This window comes from Salvia hispanica, chromosome 2 (genome assembly GCF_029641045.1).
Source record: "Salvia hispanica isolate PSC_SH4W2 chromosome 2, Shi_PSC_v1, whole genome shotgun sequence".
NCBI classification, from domain to species: domain Eukaryota; kingdom Viridiplantae; phylum Streptophyta; class Magnoliopsida; order Lamiales; family Lamiaceae; genus Salvia; species Salvia hispanica.
The window spans coordinates 40,411,033-40,431,490 of record NC_142693.1 but is presented as its reverse complement, the minus strand read 5'-3'; the positions used below and the strand labels follow the sequence as shown (position 1 = coordinate 40,431,490).

At 38.9% G+C, this 20,458-nt stretch overlaps 1 pseudogene; it reads right to left on the bottom strand.

Annotated features, from left to right (window-relative positions):
* Positions 1–5,720: 5,720 nt before the first annotated feature.
* On the bottom strand, positions 5,721–20,137 carry LOC148932401 (uncharacterized; annotated as a pseudogene).
* Positions 20,138–20,458: the final 321 nt, after the last annotated feature.

The following is a 20,458-nucleotide window of genomic DNA, read 5'->3' as shown; positions in this document are numbered from 1 at the left end:
AATTGGGCCTTTTTATAAACCCAGGCCCGGGCCGGGCCCAGGCCCATTCGAAGCCCGACCCAGGCCCGACCCAATTGACCAATTTTGATGATTTTATATACTAAGTATGATTTATGTAATTCATTTTATGTCACAAAATATGTGTATACTTGATGAATAAAATTTAAAGTAATACTAGTATTCCTTTATACTATAGACATGTGGAACTCGTTTTTTTTTTTTTTATTTGCGTATGCACATATGTATAACATTTCTATATAATATTTTATGACAAGACATTAATTTTTAATTATCTTTGCAACATATATTATGATTCAAATCAGTTCAGTTTTATGGAGTATATACAATCCTTTTGATAATTATAACAAAATCTTCCAATGATTTGGAGAATATACAATTTAAAATTAATAGTAGATTTCGATTCATGATTTAGTGGAATGTACTCCATATAAAACTATATACTAGTTTTATTAGTAGATTCCGATTCATGATTTAGTGGAACATTACTACATTAGTTGTTTTACATTTATTCTATATATTTATATGGAGCATATATATGCTATGATTCTATGTCTTTTATAACACAAATCATGAAGATTGTTTAGTATTCCAAACATATCTTAATTAGAGATTAATTATAACAATAAATCACACATTTAACTTTTTTATTCTTCCGGTGGACTCCTCCAATATTTTATGATGCAATTTATTTTTGTTTGAACTGCACATTTCTAAGTCTTCAGCATGGCATTGCCCATAGGAGTGGGAGGTCTAGTCCTCCGCTTTTCCTTCAAAGTGTTGAACTCTTCAACTAGGGTGTTTTGGGCGGCAAGCATGCGAGCTTCAGATTCTTTTGCCCGAGCAGCGGATTCTCTTACCCGAGTATCCATCTGAGTCATCACCTCTTGTTTGAATTCCTTCATCATTGGGGCCATCATGCTCACAAGGTCCCCCTCGGGTGTAGGATGAATTATGCTTGTTTCCTCCCCTTCCGCACTTGTACCCGCCATTTTGTTGGACCGGATGCGAGGAGGCATAGAGTAAGTACCTTCAAATCAAACATACACTAGGAACTAGTCCTAGAGGTTAGTAATAAAAGAAAAGAGAAAAGTACCTTCAAATCAAACATACACTAGGAACTAGTTGACAAAATCTTGTTTTAAACGAATTAATTGGTCTGTTGAGGTGCTTAATATCAAGTTTATTGCTTGAATTGTTTATTTCGAGCCAATTATTCTATTACTTGGAGTTTTATTGTTTGTTGAGTTTTTAGGCAAAAACAGATGAAAAGAATGTGAAAATTCGGTTGATCAAGCTTTTGGAGGCAGAGAGGCCTTAAAACACCACACCCGGCTGGGTGGATTTCTAGCTAAGAAATAGTACTCGGCCGGGTACTATTCCGTACCAGTGAGAGGCCTAAAAGTGTCACCCGTCCGGGTGAGTTTTCAGTTCATTAATCCACCCGGCCGGGTACTATTCCGTACCAGTGAGAGGCCTAAAAGTGTCACCCGGCCGGGTGAGTTTTCAGTTCATTAATCCACCCGGCTGGGTCCGTTTAATCAGCACGCGTTTTTCGCTGTTTACACAATTTTCGAAGAGAAAAAGGAAGAGGGGATCTAGGTTTTTCGGCATTCAACATTCCACCGCCTACCACACACTCTACACTTCCACAATAACACTTTGAAGAGAGATTGGAAGATTGAAGACTACAAATCGAGAGATTGAAGTCTCTAATCCATAGAATCATTCCACAGGAGTATCTATTTGCTTTCTTTTATGTATTTGATTGAACCCATTGTTTTGGTTTTCATGAAGAACATGAGTAGCTAATTTTATTGTGGAGTTTTGGTGAAAACTACAATGGATGTTTGTGATTAATTCAAGGACTTCTTTTGATTGCTTAGCTCTTGTGATTTCTTTGTTCATTCTTGTGCCTTTTCAATTCAATTGCTTAGCTACCAATTGGGTTTGTGTACCTTTATAGTTGTAATCGAGAGATACCTATCTAGGGTTGATAAAAGAGTGAGCATCACTTTGATAATCTATACTCGAGAGAGAGGAACCTTAGTGAGGGCTTGGGTCTTTTGTTCTATCGAGTTAATCTAAACATATTAGAAGGAGACTTCAATATTAAGGGTTAATCAACGGGGTGAGTACACTCGCGAGGGGGCTCAACCTAAACTAGTGACTTTCCTAGTAATCCTAGAGACATAAAATGAGTAATCGAAGTTGTTGAATCAATCACAATACAATTCCATTGTAGTTGGATCCAAAACTCTACTCTCCTCTTTGTGGTATCTTTTCACTTGTGTTTAATTCCTCTTGTTACTATTAATTCCTTGTTCGTTGTTATATGCTTATAGTAAGAACAAAACCATTGCTCTTTGGATTGTCTAGATAGTAGTCGAAATTTGTTCATGGTACTTGAGTTGATACAATCTTGTCTCTGTGGGATACGATACTCTTGCTTACTAATTGCTACACTAGCCCCGTACACTTGCGGGTATTATTTGTGTTAAAATAAGTCGAGTCACTAGTCCTTGAGGTTAGTAATAAAAGAAAAGAGAATTTAAGAAGATGAACTCAACCTTGATATCCCAAAACCCCCTCAATTCACTCCCCAATAACTCTCGACAATGGCTTAGAATATTGTGAGAAGGTGGATTCACTCACACTCACAACTCCAATTCCAAGATTTAGGTGCTTGAGGTGGATCAATCAAGGTATACTCCTTGGCAAAAAAAAAATCAAGAAGACAAAGCCATAAACACATAGTAGCAAGATGCAAGTAGGTTCAAGGCCTTAAGAAAATCACACATAAGTCAAAGAAAAACAAACAAGAGATGAAACTTTTGCTGAAATCTGGCTGATTTTTATGAATTTTTTGGTATTAATTCCCGCGCCCAAATTGGATGAATTTTGGTGGATAGATTCACAAACAAGTCTAGATCAAGGGAAAAATATCCATATATAGTCAGATTTGATAATTTGACATGTTTTATATAATTTTCCCCAACTATGCCAAAACAGGGCAATGATGTTAATCCCCACAGTTAACTAGGCAAACGAAGGTATTTTTCGATGACATTTTGCAGGTGGCTAGAAAACATAACATAGATTAAACACACCAAATATCAGCTTAATCTAAGCATATTTGATCAATCCGATCATCCCAACAAAAACAGAGCAAAAACAAGGAAGAAAAGAAACTCAAAGAAGCAAAAGATTAAACACCTAGTGGGTACTAGGCTCTAGATACCAAATGATGTAGATCCTTGTATTTTATGATCCATTTCCCAAGGATTTATCCAATTGTGATGTTTGATCTAGGTATTTTTTTTGTGAGAATTGATTTTCTATTTTACCAAAAAGAGCACCCCAACAAGAAATAAGACAACTAAGATGAACAAAGAAGGAAATAACATTGGAGGGTGGAAATTGGGATACATAGTCATTGATGAAGTAAGTTAAGGCACTTACAACATAGCTAACATGTATTCATGGCTAGATCTTCAAGGAAACCACAAACCTCAAAGCATACCTCTACTTGATCCATGCTTGAACTAGCAATTGATGGAAATCTCATACTTGAACTAGCAATTTATGGGAAAAGCAACCTAGAAAACTAGGAATTGGATAGGAAACCCTCTTCAAGAGGAACAAATCTCTCAAGCATCTATTTTCATCAAAGTCTAACTATGAAAAATGAGGAAAAATACTATTTAAAGCTTGGGTGGCCCGTTGGGCCAGAATGGGGTCCGAAAATGTCACCCGGCCGCGTGAATTATCCCCTAGAAATTCACCCGGCCGCGTGGAACTTGTCTGCACTGCGCGCCTTTCATAAAACAGCCATAACTCCCTCCACCGGACTCTGATTGGGGCGTGCAAGGTACCCACGCGAAGCTGTTTAGAAGACAAAGATATTGGTAGTAGTTTCAGAGCTTTTGGACTTCATATGAATAGGATGAATACTGATCGAAGCCAGCTGCAGGTACAAGCTTTGATGCACGACTTCCATGATCGTATCATACATGGACATCATGAATTGCAGCCGAAGGGGGTAGACTCAATTTGTAAGCCACCTTTCCAACCTTATCTGCAATCTGATGATAGATTTTTGTTTGTTGTTCTGCAGCTTCAACCAGACCCACTCTCCTATTTCATAATCCTTGTCACTCCGATGTTGATCCACCTGCTTCTTCATTCTATCTGCTGCCTTTTATATGCTCTTCTTTAGTATAGTGATCATTTTCTCTCTGTCTCTCAGAGCCACATCTACTGCCTCTACATTTGAATCACCGGGCAAGTAGGGAACATGCAAGGGAGGTGCATAGCCATAAAGAGCTTCAAAAGGAGTCATTTTTATACTTGAATGGTAGGATGTATTATACCAATACTCGGCTAACCCAAGCCAATGAGACCAAGAATGTGGTTTCTCTCTAATAGCACATCTCAAATAGCACCGTAAACATTTATTAACTACCTCAGATTGTCCATCAGTTTCTGGATGATAAGCCGTTGAATAGAGCAGCTCCACTCCTAATAATGTCAAGAACTCCCTCCAGAAACTACCAACAAAAATAGCCCCTCTATCACTCACCACCTTGATTGGCATTCCATGTAGTTTAAAGACTGAATCCAGAAATACTCCAGCCACCTTCTTGGCTGTAAAAGGATGTGATAGAGCCATAAAATGTGCATATTTGCTCAACCTATCCATCACTACAAGAATGGTATCATATCCTTGTGAAAAAACTGGTGTTGTAGTCATAGCAGTTTTAAGCTTCTCAAAAGCTCCTTGAGCTTCTGTAGTCCACTTGAATGAAGCTCCTTTAATCACCTCTATCAAAGGCCTGACTATTATTCCATAGTTACTCACAAATCTTATAATAACCAGTGAGGCATAGGAAGCTCCTGACTTGCTTAGTTGTTTTAGGTTGTGGCCAATTCCTCACAGCCTCTATCTTACCCTCATCAGTGGCTATTTCCTTATCAGATATAACATGACCAAGATATTCTACCCTTCTACAGCCAAAGCTGCATTTAGATTTTTTTGCAACCAGAGAATGCTCTTTCATTAGTTGCATCACAATTCTCAAGTGCTGCTCATGTTCTTCTTGACTACTGCTATATATAAGTATATCATCAAAGAAAACCATAATGAAATTCCTCAAATAGTCTCTGAACACTGTATTCATTAAGTTTTGAAAGGTAGCTGGAGCATTGGTTAATCCAAATGGCATCACAAGAAACTCATAATGGCCTGAATGAGTTTTAAAGGCAGTTTTGTGGATATCTTCTGGCCTCATTCTTACTTGCCAATAACCAGATCTCAAGTCTATTTTAGAAAACCAAGAAGCCCTTCCCAACTCATCAAGTAGCTCCTCAATTACAGGTATAGGGTACTTATCCTTGACTGTTATTGCATTCAAGGCTCTGTAATCCACACACATCCTCCATGAAGAGTCTTTTTTCTTAACCGACACAATAGGACTTGTAAAAGTACTCTCACTATGCCTTATCACTCCAGCCTTCAACATATCGTCAATCATAGTTTCAATTACATCTTTTTGTTGAGCTGCATATTTGTATGGCCTCATATTCACAGCTTTTGTGCCTTCCTTAAGAATTATCTTCTGATCTTGCTTCCTTTGAGGAGGTAATGTTTTAGGCTCCTCAAAAATCTCTGCATATTCTTCTAGAATCATGTTAAGGCTCGGCTAAATCTCCTCTGTACTGATCCCAAAACAGCAACTAATGTCAGTTTCTACAGATGACATCCATTGGCCTAGCTTCCTTTCATTTTCATCCACTTCTTGCTGATTTAAAACATGTAAGCAATGAAGTTGTTCAGCTTTAGGGGACAACATTTCTCCTTGTAACTTCACTTCATCATTGAATTCAAAGACCATGCTGAGCTTGTTGAAATTCCATTTAATCTCTCCTAGAGTAGATAACCACTCTCCACCAAGTATAAGATCATAAGTCTCCAGGCAGATAATGTAAACTTCTCCTTGAAATATAGTTACTTGCATTTCCCACTCAAGGAAACTACATTTTTGATTGCATTGTAAAATCTGACCATTTGATACTTCCACAGCTTTTGAATGAACTGGAAGAAGCTCACAATTAATTTTCTTGGCCATCTTAGCACTTAAGAAATTATAAATGCTACCTGTATCTACTAAGATCCGCAAGGTTCTCTTCTGACATGTGACCTTAATCCTCATGACTTGAGGTCCATCCTTCCCCAGACCGCATGTAGAGAGAGCTGCAGATCAGCTTTTTCCACATCCTCTGTATCTTCCTCAACTACTTCCACCTCCTCACTCCTTGCTATCTCTCCTACTTCCAATAGTTGTATAACAAATGATTTCCTCTTAGCACATTGATGATTAGGAGTAAACTTTTCAGGGCACCAAAAGCACTCTTTCGTTGCTCTTTTTTCATCAATTTCCTTAGGTGTTAGGTTTGTGTTTGCTCTCACACCTCCCATCCTATTGGTCTCCTTATTTCCTTCACTCCAATTATTCATATTTCCAGCAGGTTTAACTGTCAATGGCTTGCTACTCGAGTAATAGCTACTACTAGTTTACACACTACTCTGAGCACTCTTAGACCTCCTTCCTAAGGCCCTAACAGTCAGCTCTTGTAGTTTAGCCAACGAATAAGCTTCTGCTAACCCTTTCAGCCTAAACATCCTCACAGGAATTTATAGTTCATCAATTAAACCAGATAAAAAGAAGCTTAATGCCTGATCTTCTCTAATGCCAGCTCTAGGATATAATTCATCAAAAGTATCCATATAATCCTGCAGCGTACCTTTTTGTTTGAGGTTCCTGAGATCAGCCAATAGATCTTCATACGCATGAGCTCCAAACCGTGCAGCTAAGGATGAGCTATAGCAGGCCAATCAGTGTAAGCTCTCAAATCCACGATGCCACTGCAATGCCTTTCCTTCCAAGTGAATCGCAACCACTCTAACTTTCTCCTCATCCGGTACCTTCGCCACTTGAATAAAATACTCCACTCTCCATCATCCATCCTTCAAATCCTTCACCATCAAACCTAGGGAATTTGTATCGCGTTGATCTTCCCCAATCGCTCTTAGTTTCGTTGCAATTTCCTCCACTACCGCCTTCTCCACTCTCCATCGCCCCCTTCTTCTTTTGATTTTGTAGATTAATCGCAGCAATCGCCTGCATCAACTCCTCTAATTTTCCTCCTTGAACTTGCATTACTTGCTCCAGAATTTCGCCCATCCTCTGCTCCATCATCTACGTTATTTTTTTGCTCCATTTCTGCACCTCGAGTTACCGCTCTTTCGTCCGGAGATCAATTGCTCTGAATAACACTTGTTACGATTTTTCTTCGTAATCTCCCTATCTTAGCTCGTAGCACGCAAAACACTAACCATACGCAGCTCAAACGAAGATAAGCAGCTCGATTATCACTCACAAGAAAGAGAAATTGTATATATCACGATCTAAGAGAATTACAATGATGAAAATAGGAAATGTAAAGAGAATTTGCCCTAGATCCACGATCTATGCAAGCTACAATCTCAACATAACAACACACACGAAATGAATGAGCAAATCGCCTTTTAAATACTCTGCTTCTTCACACTCTTCGCGCCATGCTCCACATCAACCTCACTTCACGTGCGTTCACATGCATGCGCCACCTCACGCCTTGTCACACCCTCGCCACGTCCTCGCCACCTCAGCAGCTCGCCACCTCGGCTAACTTAGTTAGACAACATGCACCTTTATTTGATCTATCTTGGCTTATTTAATCCTAATTACCGCATAAGTGTTGCATGCATGTATAGAATTAATGATAAATCATGCATGCAACACCATTTTACCGATTCACCTGATCCTCGAACAAACCCAGCCAGATTCAAGATACATACATATCTAATGATCCAATAATCATACTCCGTTTCCCACGAAAAAAACATTAAATGAAAAATAAATCCAAAGTAAAAAACATTAACTGTTTTCACCACTAAACCACTATCTTGCTTAGAGGTGTTAAGTGGGTCGGGCCGGTCGGGCCCAGCCTGGCCCGGTGAGGACCAGTGACATTTGGGCCCAGCCCGACCCAGCCCATGTCTGGAACGGGCCGGGCCGGGCCTGGGTTTTAATTGACAAGGATGGGCCCAGCCCAGCCTGAGCCCAGTTAGTAAGTGGGCCGGGCCGGGCCGGGCTGGACTAATTTACATTTTTTCAGGATGCATGAAAAACAAATGATGAATTCATACTTCATATCCAAAAACAAATGATGTCTTCATAATTTCATAACCAAAAAACAACAAAATGTCTTCATAATTTCATATCCAAAAACACAAATTCATAAAACTTGGCTAATCCGGATAATTTTGCCAATCATAAGTGAAATTGGGCTCTTGAGAACTTGAATAGTGATAATCTGTAATCGGAAAATAAAATCTCTCTATATCCGGCTCTTGATCTTCATCATTAAACAATATATCCGGTTCGCCATCATCATCTTCTTCTGTCATTTCCTTGATTTTATATCTTTCCAACCTCTGCAATTTGTTCATTCGAAATTCTTCATCCAACCAATTCTTCAAGAGCATGCAAAATTTGATGGACTTTGAGTCAACCGAGTTCTTCTATCTGTCACCGTCCTTGCACCTGCACTAAAAGCACTTTCGGATGCTACACTTGACATTTGACATGTTAGTAGATCACGTGCAGTTATGGATAAAATTGGATAATTTTTTTGTTCCATTTTCCACCAATGCAAAATATCAAAATCATCTGAATTTTCCACCAAATCTATACTTAAATAATGTTGAAGTTCATTCGTTGATTTTGTACTAGCATCATTCTTCCTCTTTTTTATTTTATCTAGAAGTGCATAACTAGAGGAAGAACTATGGTTGTTACTCTTACTACTAGATGATGGCATAGTAGTTGACAATGTATCTTTTAAAGAAGACGTATATGAACTAACAAGAAAATTTAAAAAATCTTCTAGTTCTTCATTCGATAATGGATTTTCAATACCAAGACACAAGTAATATTCTTCAAGATAAACTTCACAACCATCCTTTTTGCATCTTGGATAAAAAATATAAGAAAAAATAGCACAAAAAGGAACACTTTCATAATACTTTCTCCATTTAGTCTCCATTTTTGCAATAATTTCTCTCACATTTTCAATATATCTATGTTCATCAAATAATTTAACAATATTAACCATATCACGCAACATAATATTAGAAGTAGGATAGTAAGAACCGGACATGATATTAGTCATATTGTTAAATGTTTGCAAAAGAGGAACCAATATATCAACAATGTCCCAATTCTTCTCACTAATGGCAATAACGCTAGAATTCTTTTCTTCTTCAAAATAACGTATTATTATTGAAGAATAAGGTTTTGCTTCCATGAGCATTTTATAAGTTGAAGACCATCTAGTTTTTATATCAATATAAGGAAGTTTGAATTTCATTTTTGCATTTCTCACCATTCTCCTATATTTTTGCAATCTAATCGATGATGATATAATATACAGCAAACAATCTCTTATAAGATCTATGAGGTCTAACACTTTTCATTCCATCACATACACAAAGATGTAAGATATGACAAATACAATGAACATGGATAAATTTTGCATCAAAACATGGCTTCAATTTTTTTTTTTTGAAAAAGTTATAGCTTTGCCATTATTTGCAGCATTATCCATTGTAATAGACATGATCTTATCACTTATTTCCCAATAATTCAAAGAAGACATTATAGCTTGATATATAGATAGCCCATCATGTGGATGCTCAAGTGATGAAAATTCAATTATTCTTTTTTCTAACATGAAATTTTCATTTATCCAATGAGCCATAACACATAAATAATGCAAGCCTTGTCTCCCAAGCCATAACTCCGTAGTTAATGAAAACAAATTTTTCAAACCAATAATTTCATTTTCATACAGTTTATAGCCATCTTTATAACAAGTGTTTCGAGAAACATTTTTGTAACGAGGTTGAGCTTTTTTTATTAAATTTGAGAAATAGTGATTTTCAACCAAACTAAATGGGAGTTCAGCTCCTATAATCAATTTAGCCAATTCAACTCTCACCTCATCTTGTTTATAAGCATGATTTGCAACGGTGCCACTAGAAACATCTAAAATTTGTTGTCGACTATCGTCTAACAAATCATTTTCCTCCCAATTCTTGTGCCAATTATTTAGATGTCTAGTTAGAGTACCCGTACCACTATTAAGTTTAAAGGAGAAATCTTTTTTGCATATTATGCACTTTGCTTTATCACCCTTTAGAACAAAATAATTCCACACATTACTAGTCTTAGATCTAATAGGTGGTTTTTTAGCACAAGTAGAAGAAGTTTGAGATCTTGCAATGGGTTCTTCTTCTTCTTCTTCTTCTTCTTCTTCTTCTTCTTCTTCTTCTTCTTCTTCTTCTTCTTCTTCTTCTTCTTCTTCTTCTTCTTCTTCTTCTTCTTCTTCTTCTTCTTCTTCTTCTTCTTCTATTGTTTCAAGTTGTACCATAGACTCTAAAGATGGCAAGAAAAGCTCACGTTGTTGTGGTATTTTGAAAGATGAATTACTAGGTTTTTCCAAAAATCTTTTCATCTTGAAACAAAAGTTGTAAACAACAAACCAATTTCTAATCAATAAAGCAACTAACTGATAATAAAAGTAAATCCAACCGACATTAGATTGTGAAGATCGTGGTCGGCGATTCAATTCAGCAACAATAGACACGTTCCTCTTCTACAACAAATATTAACTGAAAGGGAGCAAACCATATCCCACATCGGAGAATGAACAAGACTTGCAAGTGTATAAATGGGCTACCCCTACTCCATTAGTATGAGGCCTTTTGGAGAGTACCCCAAGAGCAAAACCGTGAGGGCTTTGCCCAAAGCGGACAATATCATACTAATGTGGAGTTCGGGTGTGCGCCACCGGAACCCAACATTAACAATGAGATTAATTAAAATAAGAAGAAACCATGAAAAGAATAATTACAAACAATAAACTAATTATTATTTTGAAAGCAACTAATGCAAAACAAAACTAATCTTACCAACAAAACATGGTGACGACAATAGACTCGTTTCCTCCTCTACAACCATCGAATAGTGATCCAAGAACAACCAATATCGAATTGTTTGGACACCACAGGTTCACAACAATTAAATCCAATGGGGTTATCAGAATAGAACTTAGAGAACAAGATAGAGTATGAAGGAGGAGATGAACATGCAGAGAGTCATTAACCTATATTTATAGGAGAATATGAGAAGTGAATAAAATAGCCGTTGAATTCTTGGAAGAAGAAGAGACTCCCATCGCTAATTATCGTCTCTCTGCCTTCTTTACCTATAATATTATAGGGGAACAACTAAGTAATTATATCTATTAATAGTTATAGGGAATGACTAAAATCATGGAAATTTTAATTGGAAATGGAATATTGGGAGGAGAGAAAAAAATATGAAACGGCTAAATCATATCAAGATCAATTGAAACTAAGTAATTATATCTATTAATAGTTATAGGGAACGACTAAAATCATGGAAATTTTAATTGAAAATGGAATATTGGGAGGAGAGAAGGAAATATGAAACGGCTAAATGATTAATTGAAATTAAGACTATAATTAGAGATGATCTTATTAATATACATATGCATATATATACTTGGGGCAGACTAGGGTGCCACCTAAATTAAAATGACAATGTAACTCTATTCTTAACCGTTAGATCTCCTATATAGATGGCTTAGATTAGATTGTAGAAATAGAGTTTAGATTGCTTGGTTGTGATTATTGTGTTGCTTACCAGGGTAATTGTGTCTTTTTTTTTAGGAATAAAATTCGAAACGGAAAGGAAACTCCCAGTTTTTTTGGGCGCTAATTCACTCTCTCTCTTCCACTCAGCTATAACGCACACCCACTCCGATAAAAACTGAATCATTTCTCTCTCCAAATCTTCCAATACTATTATCTGCCGATTATTTTTTCATATATTTAATCAAACCCTAGTCTGCGAGCGATTTGTGTCTTTCTTCTCTGCGAGCGATAGTCACACCGGCGGTTACTCCCAAAAATCGACGCTTGAAGTTTGCAGCCAGTCTCTTCAACCTCCGTCTTCTCCATCAGAGCGTTTTGTGTTTCATTATTGGTTAGTCCGACTTGTTATTAAAGGTTGAGGGTTTATTGAGTAGGGATTATCCTCAATTGTGTTAATTTCGGAGTTGACTCTTCAGAAATTCTGGGTTTAATATTCGCTTTTTTTTGTTCTGGGTTATTTCTGAATGAGACTTACTCAGTTGCTAGAATGTATTTGTATTAAGCGGTTTTTGCTTGGTTACTCTTCTTAAATACTTTATTGGATGCTTTGGTCTAGTTTATATTTTGCTTTGTTCTATGTTGTAGTTTGCTTGGGTGTCATTAAAATCTATTTGTTTGCTTATTGAAGATTGATATTTTGCTTATTCTAATGTTAGGAAGTGCTTGGTGTCATTAAAAAATATTTGTTTGCTTATTGAAGATTGATTCTTTGCTTATTCTAAAGTTAGAAAATGCTTGGACTCATGACAGACCCTGTTTCATACGTTTTTTTGGTAATTTAGAATTGCTTGTGTTAAGTGTTTTTGTTGCTTTGTTCTATGTTGTTGTTTGCTTGGGTATCATTAAAATGTATGTGTTCGCTTATTGAAGATTGATATTTTGCTTATTGTAGAGTTAGGAAATGTTGGGTGTTATTAAAATGTACTCCCTCCGTCCCAAGATAAGTGACTTGTATTCCTTTTTGGGGTGACCCAAAATAAGTGACCTATTTCCATTTTTAGTAAAAAGTCATCTCTCTTACTTTATTCTCTCTTCTCTCCTCTACTTTTCCCTCTCTCATACTTTACTCTATCCACTTTAACTTATTTAAATACCAATCTTTAAACCCCGTGCCCAAAAGAAGTAGATCACTTATCTTGGGACGGAGGGAGTATTTGGTTGCTTATTGAAGATTGATTCTTTGCTTTTTCTAGAGTTAGAAAATGCTTGGTCTCATGATAGACCCTGTTTCATACATTTGGGTTACGTTTTTGTGGGCATTAAGAATTGCTTGTTTTTATTTTGTTGGTTGCTTGGTTCTTTGTTGTTGTTTGCTTGGTGAATCGCTTGATTAAACATTATGGATTGCTTTATCCACACTTAAGCAAAAAAAAGTAGTGAATTGCTTCATTGCGCTTACTAGTTGCTTGTCCACGTAATACAGATTGCTTGCATGGAATCTCATTCCAAAAACAAAATGAATTGCTTGACTAGTGAGTGATAATTGCTTATGTTGTCCAATTTGTGTATTCGCTCGTTGCAATAGTTGTTAACGTATGATGTGTTGGTGGTTGTACTATTATTCGATACAACGAAAGAAATGTGCCTACGAAAGAAGAAACAGATATTCAAAAGTTTGGAATATTGAAAATTGAGTACATATCCGTTGAGTATGGTTTTTTTTTATTATTATGACTCAATGCATATTTGATTGCGTAATAAATGGAAAATTGCTTGACGGTATGTGGCGAATTGCTTGATTAAACATTATGGATTGATTTATCTACATTTAGGCAATAAATAATAGTGAATTGCTTTACTGCATTTGATTAATTGCTTGTCGACATAATACATAATACTTGCCTTGAATCTAATTCCAAAAACAAAAATCAATTGCAAATACTATCTGAAATCAATCACAAATCGAGTTGCAATATGGTAAAAAAAAGCATATAACCAAGTACAAATTACCATGAAATGTGTGATACATTAGTATTTTAAGAGCACTACTATTGCATAAGGAAACAATGAATATGACAGCAGTAAAAATAATGTAACCAAACAATCTGGTATCAAAAATTAATATTTAGATATGATAACAAAGTAATTCCCCTAAAAAGGTAACAAAAACTGTGAAATGCAATTCTTGAATAAGAGGCAAGCAATAAAACAACTGTAAACAAGCAATCTTGTTATTCTTCTTCATCCACCCACTTGTCATTCTGGAATCGTGGTGGCCCAATTCTCGACAATTTCTACACCTATACAATGGTTTGTTTTTCAACTTAATAGCCTTCTATTTTGGCGACACCGAACAACTAGAAATTCCGTATGTTGAAATCAGAAGCACGAGCATAAGTGTAGTAGAAAGCAGTTCTGTTGTCTACGATTTTGAATTTATGAGCAACTAATGGTTTGAGATTGTCGGGGCAATCAAGCACATAAGCAATTGTATAGCATAAGAAATAAATAACAATTGATTAATTATGAAACAAAAAGGGCATCATGACTGAAAACAAAAATACGGAATGACGGTTACAATAAGCAAAATATATTACATACACAAGCAACTAGGCAAATATTACTAAGCAATCAGCAATACGAAGTAATTGTTGACTATTACATCACAACAAGCACACCACACCTCAACATTTATTCATAACATTACAAACCGTCTATTATCATCAAGCAATCACGAATACATAGCCATGCAATCTAAGATCAACTCCTATTATTAAAAAAGGAATGGAATATACATGAAGGAAAAACACTGCTAAGCAATTTCGGAACTGCAAAAATGCAATATAACTAAAGGTTGCAAGCAATCTAGATAATCACGGACCAAACGACATATAATATTGTGGTAATATCAATATGGCAGAGAAGTGAAATCCAGACACATAAGCAAGTGAGAAGCCAGATGACCTAATTGTGTGTGTGAATATTCAGAAATAGAGAATAACAGGTTCCCTAGATCCAGCAAATCCACTAGATCACGTGGTCTAGGAACTCGTTGAACGCGAGGAATCCCGGTCGTCGGACACACAAAGTACTGCTTTCAAAAACCCTCAACCACTTTACTAAACATAGTATAGGGAAGTAGGGATCGATCCCACGCATTTTCTTGGGTTGAGGAAAATCAAAATTAACTTGACTTGGGAACTTTTAAAAATTCTTAAGCTAACAGCTAGACCTAGGCAAAATCATGAAAGAGCGTAGTAAAGGAAATTTAACTGTCCGACACTTGATCTAAGAAAACCTCTACACTACTAGACCTAGTAAATAAACCTACTGTGGGGACCATGTCTGAAAAAGCAAGGTACGAATGAAAAGTTGGCAGAATAACTAACTCTCGTACTAACTGACAGTGACATCGTCTTCTACAACCAAATTGCGTAAAACTTCTTAAGAAATGCAACATAAGCAAAATTAAAACAGAGCAACTGACTTGAAATCAAATTAATGCATAACAAACGAAGAACTAAACAGATCTGCATACTCTAGACGAAGTAAAATAGAAATCAAGAAGAAAAACAGAATCTATCGAACAACTATTTTTCCACACGTCGAATCCAACCTCAGACGCTAAATCCACTCCGGATCCAAGCGTCCGACATGAACTCCAAACAACAGAAACTCTCCATCACGTCAGATTTAAACAGGGAACTCCGAATACTCAAACAACCACAGATCTGTCACCAAATTCCATATCAAACACCTCAACATCAAAATAAACAGAGATCAACATAACATTTGAAGAAATAAACTAACAGCAGAGAGATCTATGCAAATTGACTTGAAATTTAACTGCTAAACACAGATCAACAAACGGTAAAACAAATAAGCATCATCAACATCAAGGTCGACTCCCAAAAGTGAAGTTTGACGGTAAAAACAAGAAAAACAACTGAAATTAAAGGTAATTGTATCTTCGCCCTCACTCGCACGGTGTTGCCAACCACGAGATTTCTAAGAAAGTAACCTTCCGTTCCCGACTACCCAGATCCATTCCCAAGTGTGTGTAAAGTGTGTGATCTAAGAAGAGTGAAAAAAAAGTGATATCTCTTGCGTTGCATGCTCTTCTATATATAGGCGTTTGAGTGGGGCCCAGCGAGGTATAGATAAGACTTTAATGCCCTCAACTATTGACTCCTCTGTCACGCCAGTTTCCTTGTAATTCCTGCTCACTTCGCTCCTTTCCTTCGCTAGACCATCTCCTTCAGTACTTCCTTGATCTAGCGATTTTCTTCACACACCTGGCTTAGGAAACGTGTTAGACCCAGCAAATTATAACATTTTCCGCACATTACCGATGCATGAAATTAGCCTTATCAAACTGCTCACACTTAAACCATACTTGTCCTCAAGTATAAAGACAAGAAAAGAAAGAGAATAAGGCGAATTTCAAGCACGGTTATCTCTTGACCGACTCCTAGACCTAGACACAAAGTAAAACTAAGAAAATATAAAAACACATAAACACATATGCACGAGCTAGCTTCAATTTTTAGGCATCTGTCCCCACAAGATTAAGGTCAATTCAATAGGTTGCACTCCTCTAAATAGGCCCCTTTCCCTTCCTTTACCTAGCTAATCTGTCAGCTTTTCAAGATAGCTTCCACTTACCGTTTGTTGGGTTCACTCGATTACTCATTCCTCACCAGGGATGTTAGGATCGATTCTCTCTTAAGTTAATGCTACACCACTGAAGCGTTGGGTTATGAGAGTTTCTCCTTCCTGGGTCAGGCTATTATCATTCCTGTTTTTAGACCATTTCCCCCCCCCCCTTGGACTTCGTCCAGCTTATTCCTCCTTTTCATATATTATCTTTTCTCTTTTTTTTTTCATTTTTTTTTTCTGGACTTTGTCCAGCTTATTCCTCCACTTCTCCCTTTTTCTGGACTTCGTCCAGCTTATAACGCCTTCCCCTAGACTTCGTCCAGCTTATACCTTCATAACCCAATTCCCAATTTTTTTTCTCCTTCATAGCTCTTCTCCCTAAGCATTCAGTGGTGGCCCTTAAACCTGTGTTAGCTCGAAGTTATCTAAGGCTTATAACTCACTATATAGTAGGGCTTCACAACTAAGTAAGTAGAGGCATTCTCCATCGTTCTTGCTTCACTCAAATTAACTAGGCTTATTTAAGGAAAAAGCTTCTAAGTTGAAATGCCTCCTATCTTCAATTACTTTCACTAAGGGAATCATGCCGTATTATATCCACTGGCTCATGCGACAACACTTAAGACTAACAGACTCTTAATATGCAGACAAAGGTAATGCATTGACTCCTCTCCCCCTCCCACTTCACTCAAGCTTGGCCTCAAGCCATCGTCGTGAAGGGGGGAATAGAGAGATCAATGCAAAATAACAAAACAGTCTATATAAACATAAACTTCTCACACTTAGACCAAGCAATGGGCTAAGTGGGAGAAGAAACACAGAAAATATAAGAAAACAACACAACAAACAGAAAATACAAACTTCTCACACTTAGACCAAGCAATGGGCTAAGTGGGAGAAGAAACATAGAAACATAAGAAAACAATCATAACAACAGAAACACAAAACTTCTCACACTTAGACCACGCAGTGGGCTAAGTGGGAGAAGATATAGCAACTAATAACATGTATATAACACGGATAAAATAAAAAAAAACTAAAAGAACGACAAATAAAAGTTACTTGGTCAAGAGATGATTGGTCACTTCTGGGGTTGGCTCCCTCGAGAGCCAGATTGGGGTGGGATTCTGGGTCGGGTCACTTTGATTTTCTTCTTTGCTGGCTGCTCCAGCTCTTCTTCCTCCTGTGTTGCTTGTTTAGATACTGGCTTCCTCACGATAGACTTTGGTTTTGGTGGGGCTGGAACTTGCATGGGAACGGTCAAGGAGATCAATTGCTTGAGCGATTCTTGCGACTGCCTGACGGAGGGACTGCTCTGAGTGGGCTGCCTGACTTCACTGCTGGACCCAGGAGTCGTTCTCGACTGGGTCAAGGGGAGCGTCTGCTGCAACCACTTTAACATCTTCAATGAAAGCTCCACCGCTTCCGTCATCCGCTCATTCTGTTTGGCACACTTCACCGCCAAATCAGCAATATTTCCCCTCAGGGTCTGTACTTCCTCCCGATTTCCCATCAATTCCTTCCTTATCCCACCGAGCTCCTTGATCATTTCTCTCCTCATCATCTGCATCTCTTTCTTCACGTCCTGGACTTCCTTGCGCAGCTCCTCAACCTCTTCACTCGGCATGGCTTCCTCGGCTTCCTCCGGCTCTGCCTTCACCTTGTCTCCCAACGAATAGAAGAGAGTTTTGGTGCCTTGAGTCTGCAGCAACACCTTGTTGAAGAAATAATCAACACTAAACACCTCTGGGGGTTCGCACATGACTACTAGCGGAGCGGCCTTGGCAATTCTCATTTCTATATTTCTCTGGAGGTAAGCGCCGATGAGGTGGCAGGTGTACATATGACGCCCCGGGTTGCTCATCATCTGGTGGCACGCCTGCGCCAGCCAATATCCGAGGTGCACCTTATCACCCTTCGCCATGCACCATGTGAAGTAGAGATCGGTAGTAGTGAGAGCTTAATTCGCACTGCCCATCAAATTGTAGCTGACAAATGTTTGAGCAAAACGGAGGACCCGGTCTTCGATGTGGGAGGCTTTGGAGTAGCTGGATTTAAACGCCCCTGACTTAGGGTGCGTAACCAGTTCCCATGCTGTTTGGACTTTGAATCCAGGTGTGTTCTTTGGCATCCCGACCATCCTGTCGTTCCATGCCCCCTCTTCATCTTCTGCCTGGTTAAACAACCCCATCCGCAGAGACCACTCCCTAATGCTCAATTCGTACTCCTGATTGAAAAGCCTGAATGTGATAGAATCCGCGTCCAGGTCAGTGGTATTCTTCAAACGAAAAGTGGAGAAAAACTCCCTTGCTAAATCTACTGGTACCCTCTCCTGGCTGTGCTGCAACAGCCACTCAAACCCTATTGCTCGAATACAGGCGCGGAATTCTTTGTCACAAGCGATCATTTTGAGCTCCCTCGAGCTGTACTGCTTCCCTGACTTGGCCATCTTCCCGGCGCTACACCTCTCCTTGTATACCGCGATCCTCTTTTGATCATCGAATTGCCTCATCTCCTCTAGCAATCCTTTAGTAACTATCGGTCGTCCAAGAATCGGATCTTCTTCAGCCTCCTCAGAGTTATAACTGGGCTCAGGAATTGGCTCGTCGTGTTCCTCGACAGAGGGTTCCTCGATCACAGGGGAAAGGGTCTCCTCGACCTCCTGGACGGAGGGAGCTTTCCTGGGCCGGGTGGATGAGGTCGCCGCCGCCTTCCCATTTCTTGCCTTCTCCTTGGTCAAGCGGCGTTCCTCTGCTTCTGTCGCATCTGGCACCAAGTCATCGACTTCGTCGAGGAGGCTCCTCCTGGTACGCCTCCTTTCTGCCCTCTCATCAACCTTGGGCTCACTTTCTTCCTGGTCATCAACCAGGTCCACGATTAGTTTCAGCCCTTCTTCGGGCTCCGGTACTTCCGTTGAATGTAGATCTGACTCTGCCAAAAGCTTTTCTGAGGTTTCCCCCTCTCCAACCAACATTGGGGTTGCCCCCTCGATATAAATGGGGTTCTCCCCCCTGACATCTCCTGGGGTTGCCCCCTCTTCCACGAACTCAGGGGTTGTACCCCTGAAATCAACTGGGGTCCCATCCCCCGTCTCCAAAATAGGGGTTTCCCCCTCAGCGATTCTTTCCAAAGTAGGGGTTTCCCCCTCAGTAGTCTTTTCAAACTTAGGGGTTTCCCCCTCAGCAGTCTTCTCAAACACAAGGGTTTCCCCCTCAGCCACACTCTCCACCATAGGGGTTACCCCCTCCGCAACTTCATCTAACACAGGGGTTTCCCCATCACGAACCTCAACAGAAATAGGGGTTTCCCCTCACACACTTCCCTACCCTCAAGATTAGGGCTCTCAGTTTCTTTCCCTTCTGTCTCCACCAAGGTCTCGTCATGAGTCGGTTCACCATCCTCTGACTGTTTGTGTAATGCCCCCTCTTCCTCCGCTCTTTGCGAAGCGGTTTCTGCATGCGGTGATGTAGAGACTCGCGATCCTTCTTCAGGGAGATTCGCCGATTTCGCAGTCGAATCTGCCGGAATTGTCAGTGACGGTGCGGTCGGCGCAGACGGCATTAGACTTGCGGCGAATAGGGCATACACCTCCTTTGCTTTCTCTATACTTCCCACCTTCTGCGTCAACTCGGCCAACAAGGTTGGGTCATACACAGTGCCTTTGGTAGAATCCATCGGTGTAGATCTGAAAAAAATTGAAAAGAACTGGGCAAATTTTGGTTAGGGTTTTGTTTGTTTTAGAGAGAGAGAAAATGAAATTAGAGAGAAGGGAGAGCAAATAAAAAAAAATTCGTCTAATTAGGAATGACTGGAGAGAGAAGGACGACGGTTGCCTTTCTGGTGAAAAGATGGTGCGGTTGCCGGCGTGATGTAAGCAACCGTACGTCTCCCATAATTATCGGCCAGAATTTGAAATTCGAAATATCTTTTCCCTCCTTGACTCCTTCCTCCAGACTTCCCTTGACTCCTTCCTTCAGATTCTCCTCTAGCTAATTC